Raw genomic sequence first — 18391 nt, 5'->3', positions numbered from 1 at the left:
CGGCCAAAGTTATAACCGCTGTTTTCACTGTATTTGATGTTGATATAGTTTGTGGAGGGGATGGGAAACAATAAATCGTTTAAATAGAGAGGCTAATTTAGAAGTTAGCTTGAGACCACCCCAAGTTTTAGGTCAACAGAAGGACACATAGAAAAACCCTATCTTAAAACAACAACAACAAAATAATTCCCAATGACTGGGAATGTGGTTAGTTTTAGAATGGTTGCCTAGCCTGCATGAAGCACTTGATTTGATTCCTCAGTATGACATAAACAGAAAAACTGGAAGTGGTGCTGTGGCTCAATTGGTAGTGTGCTAGCCTTGAGCAAAAGAAGCTCAGAGAGATTGCCCAGGCCCTGATTTCAAGCCCTATGACTGGCAAAGTTTTTTTTTAAAGAACAAGTTGAAAATTCTGTTTGTTGGAATAAATATGCTGAAGAGTTCTTTGTGCTCAATAGAAAATTGTGTTGTTGGACATTCATAATGAACTTTGTTAGGAAAAAGTAAAATAAATTAATGAAATAATATCTAGCATTGGACAGGACAAGGTGAGATCTACAATTGATTGCTGCCTATGGTTACTTCATACAACTAACGTTACAGATACAATTGTCAGATTGTGATATTGTAAAGGTACAATCATGGGTTTTTGTCTTTTTCCAAATAATTTTACTGCTAGGAGCCAGTGGCTCACACTTGTAATCCTAGCTAATAGGGACGCTGAGAACTAAGGGTCCATGAGACTCTTATCTCCAATTAAACGTTCAGAAAATGTGAAGTGTAATCTTGTTCAAGTGGTAGAGCACTAGCCATGAGCTCAAGAGCTCAGGGACAACGTGCAGACCCACAGTTCAAGCCCCACAACTAACAAAAACTAATAATATTAATAATAATAGTAATAATAATTTTAAAGTTACTATTAAGGTGTTATATATAAAGACTATCATTTCATAAGTTTGTTTCTTTGATAATAGAAACACAAATCCATTTCCATTGCCAAGAGCCAGGATTTGGCCATCTGCTTTCCACCTGATCTTTGGGTGTAGAGGCAATCTATAATACAAAGGAAACCAAACCAATTCTGACTATAAATATTTTTTCTCTGCATATCTTAAAAAACCATGCTGTCAACATGAAATAAAAAATCCCAAAGTTTAAAACATTCTTCTAGACAAGTTAAAGAATTACTAAGAACAAGTTATTTTAAGAATAATTTCAGAGATCTTGAACTCAGGGCCTGGGTTCAAATTCTGAGATTTATTACTCAAGGCTAGTGCTGCCATGTTGAGTCACAGTGACACTTGTAATTTTCTCCTGGTTAATTGAAGAGAAGTGTCTCACTGACTTTCCTGTCCAACCTGGCTTTGAACTAGCATCTGGAGATCTCAGCCCTCTGAATAGGTAGAATTATAGGCATGAGCTACTGGCGCCTGGCTAGACTAATTGCTTAACTGAGAACTCAGTTAAAATTAAATATTAATCATGTTTAACTTTGTAAAATAAAGTTAACGGAAATGCCTTCTACTAGAAATAAGGAATCAAATGTGCTCACTGTGTAGGTGGGTTACAAAGTTCTTACCAAAATCTACATACTTTCCTTGTTTTCTATCCTTCCAAAATTGTTTGCTTTCCAGAATCATGCCTTATCTTTCCTTTCTGGTTTCTTTAACTTATTTCATACATGCTCAGAGCTTCTTCAGCTATCATTTACTCATGTGAAGAGCTTGTAAATATCTATTTTCAATCCAAACTCCTTGTATGCCCCTCTCATCCATATATTAAAGTACCATAAATACATGTGAAACAGTAATCTTGTCTTTCCATTACTGGATATTAATGTGTAAGTAAAATTTAGGAAAATAATGGAATAACATCAATAAATATAACTGATGTTTGTAATAGTAGTGCTAAACATTACTACAATGCTGATTATTTTCTGAGCAATTTAATATCAAGCTCAAGGAAAACAACGTTGTTGAATGCTGATATTGGGGTTTAAACTCTGGACCTTACCTTCTCACTCACGTGTTTTCCCTCAAGGGCGGTGTTTTACCCTTGAACCACAGATTCCCTTCCAAATTCATTTGGGAGATTACGTAGAGATTAAAAAAACTCATCATCTTTCCTTCTTGGGCTGGATTAAAACCTGGATTCACAGATATCAGCTCTCTGAGTAGCTAGGATAATTATGTGTGCTAACAATGTCCAGTTTCAAGGAGAGGGCAAGGTACTGATTTCAAGCTCCAGGAACAGCACAAAATCAAAACCAAAAGTTATGACATATAAATATACTGATAAACTAGGAACCCAAACAAACCAAATGTGGGTATCTAGATGGGTGAAGGACTTAATAGCATTATCACTATTACCTTCTCTGGCATTTTGAAAAATCTGAAATTATGGGTTACACGCATAGCTTAGTTGATATAGTACTAGCTGAAGAGCAACAACATCAAACACCAAATACAAATCCCAGTCTCAGATTTTAAATAAAATCTGAAATAATTTGTTTCTAAACGAGAAATGACCATATGAAAACTGGAAAATTCGGGAAGACCGAAATTTAAATTTCAGTGATTACCATACAGACTTATCAGAGCATGTGTAACTTTATACTACATGAAGTGGGTTATATTAAGGGCTTAAAAACTGTACACATTTATACTGCTAAAAAAAGTACAACTTACCAGGACACTGGGAATTCACATCAATAATTCTAGCCTAGGGCTCTGCTACTTGAGCCACAAACTCCATTTCCAGCATTTTGGGTTTTTACTTGGAGATAGGAGTCTCACAGGTTTTCCTCCCATGGCTGGCTTTGAAACAAAATCCTCAGCTCTTTGACTACTGAGTAGCTAGGATTTCAAGCTTAAACTGATACTCTTTAATTGCTCTATTCTCTTCTATTCTTCTTTTGCTCCTCTATGGATATTTAAGAATCACTTTGTTAAGTGGCTTAAAAACCTTGCTTTTGAACACAGCAGAGACAAATCAATGAAAATAGAAGCTGTGTCAGAATAGATCAATAAATGGACATATATTTAAAAAGACTGATCAAAATACATAATAACAAAGCAGAGAAGAAACCAGTTGCCAATAACCAAAACAAATGAATACTTTATCAGAAATCCTACAGTTGTAAAATTAAAAAGTGAAGTAATAAATAACTTCAGATGATTTATTCAAAGATGAAACCTATCAAGCCTACTTAAGGAAGAAAGAGACAAATGGAATCTATGCATATTTCATTATTTTACATTTAAATGCATTCCAATCAAGAAAACTCTAGGAATTAAAGAATTTATTATTGATTTTTCCTAAAACTTTGAAGAGATCATTTTGATTCTACAAAATACTTCCTTAGAAAGTGAAGAAAGAGTAGTTGCCCTATAAAAGGTTCTTTAAAAATATACCTGGCTGAATTTTGTCTGGAATTATTTTCCATGTCCTGGGCAATGAAGGGAAATTTTTTTCAGGACATTGAGTTGTCTAATCATTAAGTACTTGATTCTTCATTTACTCAGTCCTTGTTTTTCGTATAACACTTGGAAGCTTCCATAAAATCTATTTGGAGGGTTTTTACTCAAAGCAGAATGACATAATGTAGGCATCTGAGGATTTAGAGCAGTGAGTATGAAAGCCATGAACAGTTAACTTGTCTTTGAATAAGTTTTTAATACATAGAGCATAAGTAAGAATGAACATTTTAGGTGACGAGTAAGGGAGACAAGGAGGTGGTTGAGCACCTCCATAGGAAGACAAAAGCTTGGGATACACCCTGAGGGAGAATTGTCCTATCCTGTCCTGTCCTGTCAAGGTACTTGTCATGAATTGGGTGCCTGCATAGGGAGGGCTGGCACTGCTAGCACAGCAACATGAATATGGTCAGCTTGCCACCATCCATGGTCAGCAGCAGAAACCAGATGAAGTGGAGCAGGGATTATACAGAGGGCGACCCGTGCTTGATGGATGATGCTTCTGTGCATACATGATGAAGACCACAGTCCAGCTTTTGTTTTTCCAATAGAGAAACTGCAGCGCTGCCTGGGCCATAATCATGTCCACTTGCCTTGGAAGCTGTGGGCTTCCTCCACCAGGATATTGGTGCAGCTCACACCGTCTGTGGAGGGTAGGAAGTAATATCAAGATTCCCAGGAGTTTTCTCTTTCCATAGGGTCAGTGCCCAAAGCGGATGGAGCCAGGAGTGTAACTGTTTCCAGGAACCCAAACGGGAACTCTTCAGGGCTGTGGAGAAGTGGGATCCATCAAACAAAACCCTAGCCAGACATCACATCCACTTCTGCCTTCTTTGGGGACTCCAACACCAGCATGTACAGTGCTGCTGTGCTGTTGTGCTGGCCATGAGGGAATAACAGCAGTATGCTCATGAGCACATGAGCTCCTGGGCCTCAGAAGGCTTGCTCTGGGACATGTATCTGAAGAAGAGCGTCCAGTACTTCTGGTGTACTGTGTCCTGTCCGCCCTTCTCCATACACCTTACCTTGCATGTGAATGTGGGCTTCATTGTGGGAGCCTTCCTGCTCCACCATCACTGCTGCCAATGTTGCCCAAATTCTACAACCTTTAGAAAGACTAGGTCAAAGCCTGAGAATATTAGCAGAAATTGGGTGCCTCAAAGAAGAGAGTAGGGAAAAGGTAGATAAATGAAGGGAGGAAGGGGCAGAATGTAGTCGAGCTCATTGGGAGAGAGTGAGTGAACAGAAGATGCTTCATGAAAGGAAATGTTCTCTTCTGACTCATGCAATTGTATTCCCTCTGCAACTACCTCTTTATCATAACTATAAACTAAATTAATTTTCTAAAAAGGAATTCATTTCATATAATACAAAACTACGAAAAATAAGGGAAGGGGTGTGTCAGAGGGGGTGGGAATGTTGTAGGGGTGACAAGGATCAATAGACACTGTATTCATAAACTGCTTTGTCACATGGCACCTCTTTTCTACAACTACTTAAAGACAATTGATAAATAAAAATAATAAAGGAATAGATGTAAATTAAGGTGAATACAGGAGAAAGAAATGGTTGATATATACTTCTGATATAGAATAGGGCTTCCTATTAGGTTAGGAAGTGTCCGAAAACTCTACTATTTTTGTAGTATTTCAGAATAAGATGAGATTCATAAAGCATGGTTCATTATATTTGTCAAAATAATTTAAATAGTTGTTAATAAGCCAACAACATTAAATTCCTATATTATCTACATGAATACATTTAATTTATGACCACGGTTTGACAGAAAAATCTAAGGAAATGTTTTATTTATCTTTTTGGTCGGTCATGGGGTTTGAACTCTGGGCCTGGGCACTACCCACCATCTGTTCAGCTCAAGGCAAGGACTCTACCACTTGAGCCACAAAGCCATTTCTGCTTTTCTGGTGATTAATTAGAAATAAGAGTCTCATGGAATTGCCTGTCTGGGCTGGCTTTGAAGCCGGATCCTTAGATCTCAACAAATTGAGTAGCTAGTATTACAGGCGAGGGCCACCGATGCCTGGCTAAAAATCTTAATTCCAATTAACTAGGAGAAAGCTAGAACTTGAGGCTTTGTTTAAAAGGTGGAATGAAGGCAAAAAGTGAAAAGCAAATACTAGCAGAGAGGCAGACAGAGAATGAGAGAGAAAGAGAGGGAGGGGAGAGACGTAGAGAGGGAGGGTAAGAGATGGAGGGAGAGAGAGGGAAAAATGTAAAAACCTGGAAGAACAATGGGAAGAGACAGGCAAAAGAGGGTAATGAAAGTGAATATTATCAAAATATGTAGTATAAAAACATGAAAATATAATGGAGTCCATTATTTGTCTAATAATAAGACAATATGTTTAATAGAAATTCAAGTTTGAAAGCAAATTTCTCAATTTATAAATTTTATTTAGACAGTGATGAGGACGGATGTTAGCTACTGGGGAAGGTATTACTTACATTCCATTCTAAGGCCGCTACCACAATCCTTGAAGATGCTCCTATCCTAACCAGGCCAATGAAGTGCCCACTGCCAGTTTTAACAGCAAAAAATAGGAAAGTGTCATTCTGAGAACCAGAGGATTATAATGACCAGTCATCTGTGGCTAAAGCTTGTAATCCTAATTACTCAGGAGCCTGAGTTGTGAGGATCCATGTCAGAACAAGCAGGAAAGTCTCTGAGACACTAATCTCAAGTGAAACACCAGAAATAGGAAATGGAGCTGTGGTTCAAGTACAAAGTCTCCAGGACAGCACTCAGGCTCTGAATTCACCCTCAGGTTCAGAAAATACACACACACACACACACACACACACACACACACACACACACACAAGTTAATTATGTATTAGAAAACTCAGTCATGTGTCAACATTTAATGTTCACAAATGTTAAGTCCCACTGAATTTCACATTCTCTTAAAGGGGACTATTTCCTTGGCAGAATGTCCTACATTTTTAAAAGGAATTTATAGCCATACTTCTTTGGCAGTCTCTATCACAAATTAGAATGGTGGGGAAGGGTAGGGAATGGGAAACTATAGGCACTTTCCTTATGCTCCAATGATATTCTTACACTTCACTAGTGGAAAGATATTAGCAGTAATGAGATGTGTCTAAAATAATTTAAAACCATTGAAATTTCCACTGATCATGTACAGGCTGATTAATTAAGTACAATGTGTCATAAATAGTGAACACCGCAGGTTGCTTGGTCAAGTGAGAAGAAACCTATATATGATATAATCGGTAAAATCTTATGTGAGTATGTTATACTCATGGACACAGATGTTTGTATATGCATGGGAAAGGTTCTGGCAATATATATCTGGCAATGGTATTCTTTTGGTAACGGCATATATGATTGTGCAGATGGAGTGGGGAGAATGATTTAAACCCTAGATTTCAATTATGACAGTTACATACAACTAAAGTCTGTTACTTTAAAAATTAAAAAAGACTTACTAGCGTATGAAAAATTAAAAAAGACTTACTAGCGTATGAGATAAGAAAAATAACACATATATCTGTAGTAATTTTTTCTCACTTTTTGATTAGCACACATTCTTCCAAGGGATTTGAGTATGACATTTTTGTATATTCAAACAATGTATCTTTATAAGACTCATCTTTCCATCACTCTCACACATCTTCAGCCTTTCTCAAGTCAATGTCAACATGCCTTGTTGTTTATTTTTCACACCTATTTAAAAACTATATATTTTCAACATGTTTGCCTACTTTTGTAGTCTGTTTGTCCTTCTCACTTCCATTAAAACACGCACCTATGATAGTAGCTGTTTTGCATTCCTATCTCTCATTTTAATTAAATTGCATGAAAATAGTATTTAAGAGATTTCACCATAAACGTTTACAAACTCTTATTGAGTAATCTTAATGATATTGATGACCTCAGTCTCCCTTTCCCCAACTAGCCTACTCATCAATATTCAATAGATTTCGGTGAGTTTCCTTTTGTCAACATTGCCATGCACAGATGACAAATAAATTTATTTATCCTTCCCCAATCCTACTAATCCTCTCAAAAATTCCTAAACGTACAGACAGATTCTATACATGTATTTATATATGATTCTCTATGTGTTTACACATGCTTATATTTTAGATTGTGCATTTACATATTATAGAAAACATGTGACCTTTATCCTTCTTAACGTGTTTACTTCACTCAGCCTGATAGTCTCCATTTCTGTCCATTTACTTGCAAATGAAAACATTTCACCCATCTTAATGTATGGTGTGAATTAGAAGGGAAAGATCTGGCAGAGAATACACAATGGGAATCTGGTAACCTGCAATTATCATTTAATGCCACGTGGCCAGAAAGATTGCTGGTGTGAGTGCAGATGGAGGGAAGTGAGAAATCAAGGAAGCCTCCAACATGTCCAAATGTGCCAGAAGACCTCTTCACCAGGACGAAGAATCTGGGGTGATAAGGGAAGAAATAGCCAAAAACTTTGAGCAGGGAAAGGAGATGAGATAACTGGGAGTCACGTGCCACAGCAAAGTCAGGTAACATGAAGAATGGAGCTGACACAGACTTGGCAAAGTTTAAGGTACTGGGGTCTTTGACAAAGCCATTGAAGGCTATCAGATAATTGTTGATTGAATATAAGATAGTGAAAGAATACAATTATAAAGTAGGGAGTGGAAAATTATTATTGTATTTCAAGTTCCTTGGGTACCATTGTTATACACTTGCTTACTAAGAAATTATCATAACATTGAAAAAAGAAGCCAAAATAGGAACTGGTAAATCAACTGGCTGCGAAAGTTAGGATTTCAAAAATATTTTTGTCTTCTAAAATCCCATACAATTGTAACAGTCTTACAAGGGAACATGGGAAACAGATTCTGCTTTTGTGAGTACAGAAAACAATTCTCCAAGCTCACCAAGCTTGTCACACCAAAGATTGGGTTCTCAAAACCCATGAGGAGATATTGTCATTAGAATCTTCTACATAAGAGGCTCAATGCAAATTATTTATTTTTGTATTGATCTTTTGCTAACTGACCTTAAAAAAAGAAAAGTAAAGCCTAATTCTGTTACAAAGAACAAGATCTCCCAGCCAAGAGAAGCCAGGCTCATATTCTTTCTGACTGCCTGCTGATTAGTCATTGGTGGTACTTTTGTCCTGACATAACACTTCTCTCTATGAGGTGTTATCCTGCTTTGAGAAGGCAAATCCTTGGTAGAATCATGATTAACTTGAGGACAAGGAGACATTCGTTAAACTTTTCTTTAGTGGTATTTTAAAGACACAATGAGAGTATTATGGTGCAAGACCATTCAAGGAAATACTTTTTAACCAAGAAACCATCTCAATCAGTATTGGCTAGGTGTAATGGCATATATCTGTCACTCCAGTTTATATGGGAGGCATAACTATCACAGCTAGTTTTCTGGGCTGTTGCCCAGGAAAAACCTACAAGAACCTATGCACAACATAAGTATTATTAAAAGGGCTGTCAGTTCAGTTCTTCCCTAACAAGTTTAATTTCATATGTGACAAATCTAGGTACACTCTTCCACAGTGAATTTATAGAATGACCCAGGCTCAAGTGTGGACTGAGTTTCCACATCTTCCTCCCTCAGTAGCCTCACACACTCCAGCACACACATGGGATTGAGCTAGGCAGCTTCCTCTGCTGCTGGCAGGGGTTAAGGCTTTGTGCCATCAACAAATTAGTACACATACAAACACCCAAAGAGTATTCTGTTTTCCACTCTGCTTCTATCCATCCAGTACTCTGCTGCTATGCCCCTCCAAGGTTCAGAAAATTCTGGTCCCTCCTCTTGGACATCCTCACATTTGATCTACCTAGAAAACACCTGTTCCACTTCCAGAATCCTCACAGGTCTCTACCTGTATAAGTCCTCTTCTGTATCACTGTACTCAAAGCCCAAGATAATATTTCACACTATTCTTTACCTGTGTACTTCCTAACAGTATTCTTGTCGTGCCCTGGAAAATGGTGTAATTAGTTTACTATGCATCTCTCTGCGCTTCTAAATACCTCACTTATCTAGAGCAAGATATTCTTTCTACAGATATCTTCCAATATAGAACAATACTTTGTAAACACTGTGCATGGCATCAAACTACTGGCAGTTGAGTAGAAGTGTGTACTAATTACAGAGCATCCATGCTATGTGTGATGCTACTCATTTGGAATCCTACCACTCAAGAAGTTGAACTAGAACATCATGGGTTCAAGATCAGCCTGGGCTAAAATATGTCTCAAAAATAAAAGGACAATCCTGCTTTAGTAAAGGAATTACTTTGAGGAATAACACATCTAAATGAAAATCTAAAAGGATAAAACAAGGTAACACACATCACCCCATCAATGCTCCACAGCTTACTCACTACCCACCATGAGAGATTTCCACCATCCAGGAATAAATCTTTCATTACAGCACAAAACAGAAACAAAAATACCCCAGAATAATTCTTGAAACCGATTTTCCCTTAAACACAGTTCTTATACATGGGATGAACCACTTTTAGGCACAGTACTACCAATAAAAAGGGGAAAATGAAATATATAAAATTTTAAAAATTAAAATTAGTGTAGTGTCTCAACCCTATAAAATAGTTACTTGGCAAGCAGAGTTCAAGGTTGCATAGGGAACAATTATCAAGATCCCCTTCTCAGCTGGAATTTTAGCTTAGTGGTAGAATGCTTACCTAGCATGCATGAAGCCCTGGGTTTGATTCCTCAGTACCACCTAAACAGAAAAGGCGGCACAAGTGGTAGAACATTAAACTTGAGCAAAAGAAATTAAGGGACAGTGCTCAACCCCGAGTTCAATCCCCACAACTGGCCAAAAAAAGTCCCATTCACAATCAATAAGTAAGTACTTGTGCTTCCAGGTATGTAGGTGTGTATGAGATACATTCTAACACTGTATTCTTTTGTGTGTGTGTGTGTGATAATGAGTACATTTCTTATCAAGCATTGTAGCCTCCTCCTTTGTTTCCCCTTCCCATCCTTTCCCATCCTTCCCCATGCCCCCCACCCAATCCTCCCCGCCCCCCCCCCCCCCCCCGCACCAAATTTGTAAGTTTCGTTTTCGACATAACGACTTGTACATCTCATTGTTGCAATGGGTCCACTTGTATCCCTATTAAAACGATTTGTTTTTCCCCTTCCCCTCCACAAAATATACCGACATGAAATACAGTGAAAGCAGGGTTTATACTCTGGGGAAAGGACATACAAAGCAACAAAGAAATAATCTTATAAATGTATTAGAAACAATCACATGAAAGAGAAAAAAAAAACATTTGAATACATATCTTAGGGTTCATTTCCCTAACATCACCTTATCTGAACTTTTCTGCTTGACTCAGACATATACTAGATATTGCAAATAAGGGAAACCATGGGACCTATGTTTCTTTGGGCTTGCCTTACTTCATTTAATATAATTTTTCCAAGCCTTTCCATTTCCTAACAAACGGGGCAATGTCATTCTTTCTAAAGGAGGCAGAGAATTCCACTGTGTATATATACCACATTTTCTTGATCCACTCATCTACTGAGGGGCATCTGGGTTGGTTCCATATCTTACCCATAGTAAATAATGCTGCAAAAAACATAGTCGTGCTGGTAGCTTTAGTGTGGTCTTGTGTGTCAGCATTTGGGTAAATGCCCAAAAGTGGGATTGCTGGGAAATAGGGGAGCTCTATGTGGCGGAACCTCCATACTGCTTTCCAAAGTGGTTAAACGTTTACACTCCCACCAACAATGCAATAAGGTTCCCTTCTGTCGACATCTGCTCCAGGATCTGTTGTTATTAAAGTTCTTGATTTTAGCCATTGTAACTGGAGTGAAGTGGTATCTCAATGTTGTGTGGATTTGCATTTCTTTTATGGCTAGGGAGGTTGAGCATTTCTTCATGTGTCTATTGGCCATCCTTCTTTCCTCTTCAGAGAAGTTTCTGTTTAAGTCTTTAGCCCACTTGTTTATTGGGCAGTTGTTTCTTTGAAGATTTGTTGTTGGGATATTTAATTTTTTTAGTTCAAGATATATTTTAGCTATGAGACCGTTGTCCGTTGTATGGCTAATGAAGATATTTTCCCAATCCGTGGGCTTTCTATCTCTCTTTCTAGCTATGTCCTTTGCCATGCAGAAGCTCTGCAATTTCATGCAATCCCATTTGACCAACCTTCCTTTGCTTTGTTGTGTTTCTGGGTCTTTATTAAGAAACTTTCGGAGATGCTGGAGGGGATGTGGACAGAAGGGAACCTTACTTCATTGTTGGTGTGAGTGTAAACTTGTTCAACCACTTTGGAAAGCAGTATGGAGGTTCCTCAAAAGACTTCACATAGAACTCCCCTATGACCCAGCAATCCCACTTTTGGGCCTTTACCCAAATGTTTACAAACAAGACCACACTAAAGCTACCAGCACAACTATGTTTATTGCAGCATTATTTACCATAGCTAAGATATGGAACCAACCCAGATGCCCCTCAGTAGATGAATGGATCAAGAAAATGTGGTATATATACACAATGGAATTCTCTGCCTCCATCAGAAAGAATAACATTGCCCCGTTTGTTAGGAAATGGAAAGGCTTGGAAAAAATTATATTAAGTGAAGTAAGGCAAGCCCAAAGAAACATAGGTCCCATGGTTTTCCTTATTTGCAATATTTAGTATATGTATGAGTCAAGCAGAAAAGGTTCAGATAATGTGATGTTAGGAAAATGAACCCTTAGATATGTAAATTAAATGTTTTTTTTTTCTTTCATGCATTTGTTTCTAATGCATTTATAAGATTATTTCTTTGGTGCTTTGTATGTCCCTCCCCCACAGTATAACCCCTGCTTTCACTATATTTGATGTCAGTATTATTTGTGGAGGAGAAGGGGAAAAACAAGTCTTTTAAGGATACAGGTGGATCCGTTGCAACAATAAGTACAAGTTGTCATGTCGAAAACGAGCTTTACAACTTTGGTGGGGGGGGAACGATTGCGTGGGAGGGACGGGGGGAGGCAGGGAAGGGATGTGAAGGGTAAACAAAGGAGGAGGTTGCAATGCTTGATAAGAAATGTTCTCATTATCTTGCCTATATAATTGTAACCCCTCTGTACAATATGTTCACAATAAAAAAATAAAACTGAATAGCTTATATTCAAAGAATTAATGTGAATGACTTTAAAACAAATAAATCTGTCAAACTGAAAAAAAAGAAAAGAAAAGAAAATTTCAGCTTATGCCAAGGTGACCTAGGGTTTCTCTTTATTCCATCCTGTAATGTTTTCAGTCTAACAGGCATTCTAACACAATTTAGGGAACCCATGATATTCCTTCAAAGTAACTGCTAAAAACAGGGCCAGGTGTCTAACACTTGTCTAACAGTGCAAGTAAATGAGTTTAATCTATGTACACAGTGCATGTGTACACAACTAGAGTCCTACAACAAGAAAGAGATTCTGATAATTATGTGGTACATATGCTGCCTCTTTCTACTATTTGGTCTTTCTAGAAAAATACCATATGCACAGCAATGGGTGCAAGATGAACTCACCACCTTCTAGGAGATGTGTGGACTGATCATAGAAACAAAAACGTATATTTTCTCTTGATGTACATATTATAAAAATATATGCATTCTCATATGTGTCTAAAGGTTGAGTATATTTTGTAGCTATATGACTCCATATGTTACATAAGCACTGAGAAATGTAAGGAAGGACTGACTAAAGGTTACCTCAGAAAAATTACTGAGACAGGCCTCTGGACTCATTATTTTTTCTGTTTAATTAGAGATAGAATCTTACAGACTTTTCTGCTTTATGGAGCTTCAAACTACAATCTTCCATGTCTCAGACTCCTAAGTAGCTAGAGTTACAGGCATGCCAGATTGGAGATGTAGCTTTAGTGGGGAAGCATCATCCCTGAGAGAAAAAGCTAAGGAAGTGAATAAGGGTTTGAATTCAAGCACTAGTACTGGGGTATATGAGCTCACACATGCATACACACACACATTAACAAGAATGAAACTGTGGTGTCCCAGCCATATCTGTATACTTTAAATCACCTGTAGATTGTGGTTTAATAATCTAATAATACAAAAATTAATCCTCAAGCTCCCTCCTCTTTATCACATTAGTTGTCTTAATTACCTTATCAGGGTTTTTTTCCTTTTCTTTTTTTCTTTTTTTTTTGTGTGTGTCTGTGTGTCTGTGTGTCTCTCTGTGTGTGTATGGGTGTTATACACACACTCTGGTGTACGTATAACAATACTTAGACTTGAACTCAGTGAATTGGCATGATGCTTTTGCTTCTTCTCTCAAGCCTGTTGATCTACCCCTTGAAGCACAGAACCACTTCCATCTCTTTGCGGGAGAGAAGTGTCCCATTCATTTTCTAGGCCAAGCAGGGTTCAATCAGAGGTCTTTATATCTCACCCTCATGAGTATATTTGTTCTTATGTGCTAAAATCATCAGGTAATAGTCTTATTTAAAATTAAAAACAAATCTGGGACAGTACTTAGGCCTTGATTAATGTCCTAGGACCAGCACAAAAAATAAACGCAGTTTCTTGTGATTATTAGACTTCACTTATTGCTATTTCTAGGATTATCATCTATGTCAAGGGTCTCTGGAATGTGACTTCCTCCATAGGTAAGGGATCATTCTAAATCAATCAGTCAAAAGTAACCATAAATCCTCCATATATTACCTTTGTAATATCAATTACATTTGTTAATGTTTAATTAATGCTATGACATTTTTAGACCTCAAACATCACTAAGGACTTTTTTTAGAAAACATATTTCTATCTCTATTAGTATTCTACCCACTGTGACACTGAAGAAGTGAAATCATACACTACCCAACTTAAAGGCCTACACCAAGAAACAATTAGGTGGCAGACATTGGTACAGGCAAGTTGTACCCTGCATATTCTCCTAAGTCAATTAATACTAAAAACATGGACATAGGCCAGCCTGAGTTGTAGTTGAATATCTTGTCTCAAGAACAAAAAGTGAGGCCTGAAAACGTGGCTTAGTGGGAGATTGCTTGCCTAGCAGCCATGAAGCCCTGAGTTTGATTCCTCAGTAAGATATAAACAGAAAAAGCTAGAAGTACATTGTGGCTCAAGTGGAAGAGAGCTAGCCTTAAGTAAACGAAGCTCAGGAAAATGACCAGACCCTGAGTTCAATCCCCAAGACTGGTTAAAAATAGGTGAATAAAGGAAGCAGGGAGAAGAGGTGCAGAGCTATTTATCGGAGCCTACATTCTCCCAGCCTTCATGACCTTTCATCTTGTGATTTGTTTTCGTTCTATTCAGTGGTCAACAAACTAGTTTCCACTGAGTCTCTGAATCTTGTGTTATTGAATGTTAAGAATCTTAATTTTGGTATTGGGGATTTTGCTAAATGGAAGAGCACTTGCCTGACAACTGCCAGGCCCTGAATTTGTTCTCAGGTCTGAAAATAAAAATTCTTTGATCTTATTTAGTTTGTGACTTACTTTACAGAAGAAATAAATGAATTCACTCATTCATAGAATCACAAATTGATACATTTTCTGAGCTCATTTGAGAAAATTTACTATGAAAAAGCATAACATAAGTTACACACTTATGGTTCACATTTGTAATCCAAGCCACTCAGGAGGCTGACATTGGAGAATTATGGTTTGAAGCCAGTTGGTGCAAAAAACTCCATGAGTCTCTTATCTCAACCAGTAAAAACCAATTGGCAAAAAAAAATAACCGTAGCTGTGACTCAAGCTGTAGAATGCTAGCCAAGAGGTCCAAAGCTACAGGGCAGCACCCAGTCACTTAGTTCATGTCCCAGAAGAACTGGCAGGAAAAAAAAAAGAAATCAAATTCAAAACCGCTTTATTAGGTTCAAAATAGTTCATAATCATTGAGAAAAATTTGCCATTTTGAGCCAAACAATCATTTTTCTACTAATGACACAGAATAAAACACTTTACTTCTTAATTAGTGCTAAATCATGTAGGATTTCACTGTGTGGAAAGATATCTTTTCTAATGATAGCAGAAAATTTCAGCATCACTTTATGTATTATATCCCAGGACTGTAAAACATATAAAGTTAGATTTGGGAGTTTTGGGAAGATGGTGGAGGAGAAGCTGGAGGCAAAACAAGCTCTCACATAGAAAGCAGTTTTAGAGTTCCAATGAACAGTCCTAAGCCAGAGAATCACACCAAGTGTGCCATCACAGGAAAGAGAGTTAGGCCAGAGAGGGAAAATCCAGGCAAGGAGACAGATCGGAGCTCTTGAAAGCAGTTGCCACTGCGGCGGCAGCGGCAGCGGCGGCAGTGGCAGTACCTCCATACCTGAAACAGAGAGAGTCTGGGACGAAAGAGCCAGATGTGGCAGGTGAGCGGATTTTACTCAACACCAGCCAGAACTGACAAGGAGCAGACATCTTCATCCTGCAGTTCGCAGACCAGAGACAACCCAGGAACCAAGACTCGGCATGAGTAGAAGCCTAACATCCTCACTCCTTCTCAGGGAGCAGAGGAGGGAAGGCCACCCCCCCCCCACACCAGTACCAGAGATCTCCATCTTGGATACCGATAAAGCTCAGCGTAGCTGCTAGCTCCAACTCAGGCCTTGGAATAAAACTAGCCTCATTTAGCAGGTCACAAGAACTTAATGGCGGTGTGACCTGCCAGACTCAGCTCCACCCAGGGAAAAGTCACCCAGTTCAGGCACCCGCCCTAGTAGTGGCTTTCTTCACTGGGTAATCAGAGCCAGAGGCTGCCCCTCCCTTCAGCAGGCTCGACATCAGTAAACAGAAACCCTGAGAGTGGCTCCACGCTGGGCTCTGTGAGTTTCTCACAAACTAGCCCCCAGGAAAAGCTACTGTTTGCTGAAAGGCCTCAACTCTACCCAAAACCTAGCCTCATCACAGCATCTCTAAACTTGAGGAAAAAGCCATGTCCCTCTTTTGTGATAATCAAAGCAGATCTCCCTACCATTGAACTAACCTGGGAGGAGGATCGCAAAATCCTGGGTAAAGCAGAGCATTTTTCTGCCTGTCCAAAAAAACTGACTTAAGAAACCAACCAAGCCACAGGACCACAAGCAGACCGGAGATTCCAACCAGAGGCTGATTACAGACACAAGGGAGATACAGGATTTTCCCCAACCCTCCCAAAAAAATCAAATAACTTTTCTTTTCCTCTTCTTCTTCTTTTTTTAAATACTTTTACAAAATTTTTTTTCTTTACTAAAACTTTTTAATTTTTACCTTTTTATGAAAAATATTGTTTTCTAGTAATTTTTTCTCCCTTATAATCTTTATTTTTGGGATACAGGCGTGTGTGCGTTTTTATTTTTTTTTTTAATTCTTTTTGGTTTTTGCTTAGCTTCACTGAACTTCTGATCTTTTTCTTTCTTTCTTCCTCATCCTTCTCACCTTTTCCTCTCTTTTGTCCTTGTTTATGGGACTTAATTGTTGTTCTGCACATCCTCAGATAAACCCGTAATTGATAATTAGATGCTATCCCTCATTGTGTACACACTTAATCCACAAATTTATTACTCAATTCAAAATTCTGACACTTAAATTCCTTAATAGCAGTACTACCTCTTTGTACCTATATAATATTTTAAGTATTTTTTTTAAGATTTCACATCTCCTTTATATCCCTCCCCTGCTCTCATTATATTCACGTTCTTTGAATAGTTTGTTCTCAATTCTGCATATTATTAATTTTTATTTTTCTATTTTTTCTGGTCTTTTTTTTTTCTTTCTCTTTCTTCTTGTTTTCTCTCTCTTTACTTTCATCCTATCCAACCTATATCCAGCTTTGAGACTAGGACTTAGTTAAGTTAACTCTCCCTGTAGCTTCCCACATCACTCTATTCCTATTTTGTAACAACATCTCTCCCTAACTCTAACAATTTCTGGTTTACCAAATTCTTCTTTGCGGTTCATAGCCCATTAATATATAGTTGTTTGATGTTGAATAGAGGTATCTGTTGAAGTAGATTGTATCAGCAGACTATTGACTGTGCAAATTCAGACTTTGGTTGACGCTTGCCTTAAGTTACTGTTCTAGCACAAAACTGGTGTTACTTTCATCCCAAATGGGCAGAGTAAGCCGGAAAACCACAAGAAAAATTGCAAGTCCGGGTATTTCCATTCCCACTCATGATAATCAGGGGACAGAACAGATAATGAATAATCCAGAGGAGTGTTCCCAAATAGCTCCACGAAAACTGCTGGCAAACATGATAAATGAAAAGATTGAGAACATACAAAGAACTCTGTATGAGCATGATAGGGAGAGAGAGGAGGCAAACAAAAGGTCAATGCAGGAAAAGATTGAAAACCTAAAAAAGGCTCTGTATGAGTGTGATAGGGAGAGAGAGGAGGCAAACAATAGGTCAATGCAAGAAAAGATTGAAAACCTACAAAGGACAGTATGAGTGTGAGAGGGAGAGAGAGGAGTCAATCCAAAGTTTTATACAGGAATATCATGAGAGTGAGGAAGCTACTCAAAAACTGATACAGGATTTGCGTGAGCAGCTTGAGAATACTCAAAGAGAAAGGCAGGAATGGCATGAACAGGCTGAGAACACTCAAAGAGAACTGCAAGAATGACATAAACGGGAGGAAGCTAACCAAAGAGAAAAATAAGATTTCAGAGACCAGGATGAGAACACACAAAGATCACTAAAGGCATTCATGGGATCCATTAACAAAGAGCTGAAGGAAATTAGGGAGACCACAAAGCAAATACTGAATGGAACCCAACAGAAGGAATGGGAGTCCAAGGAAACCATAACCAGTCAACTGATTTGAGAATAAACACTTAACACCAAATTAAGGAAGTAAAGAAGTTCATACAAGATCTAAAACAAACTTCAACAAAGAATTT

General features: G+C 38.0%; 1 pseudogene; it reads right to left on the bottom strand.

The window, feature by feature from the left end:
• Positions 1-3706: 3706 nt before the first annotated feature.
• Positions 3707-4459, bottom strand: LOC122100211 (annotated as a pseudogene).
• Positions 4460-18391: the final 13932 nt, after the last annotated feature.

This window comes from Dipodomys spectabilis, unplaced genomic scaffold (genome assembly GCF_019054845.1).
Source record: "Dipodomys spectabilis isolate Male_0828 unplaced genomic scaffold, ASM1905484v1 ptg000570l, whole genome shotgun sequence".
NCBI lineage: Eukaryota > Metazoa > Chordata > Mammalia > Rodentia > Heteromyidae > Dipodomys > Dipodomys spectabilis.
This window is presented reverse-complemented; position numbering and strand designations above follow the sequence as displayed.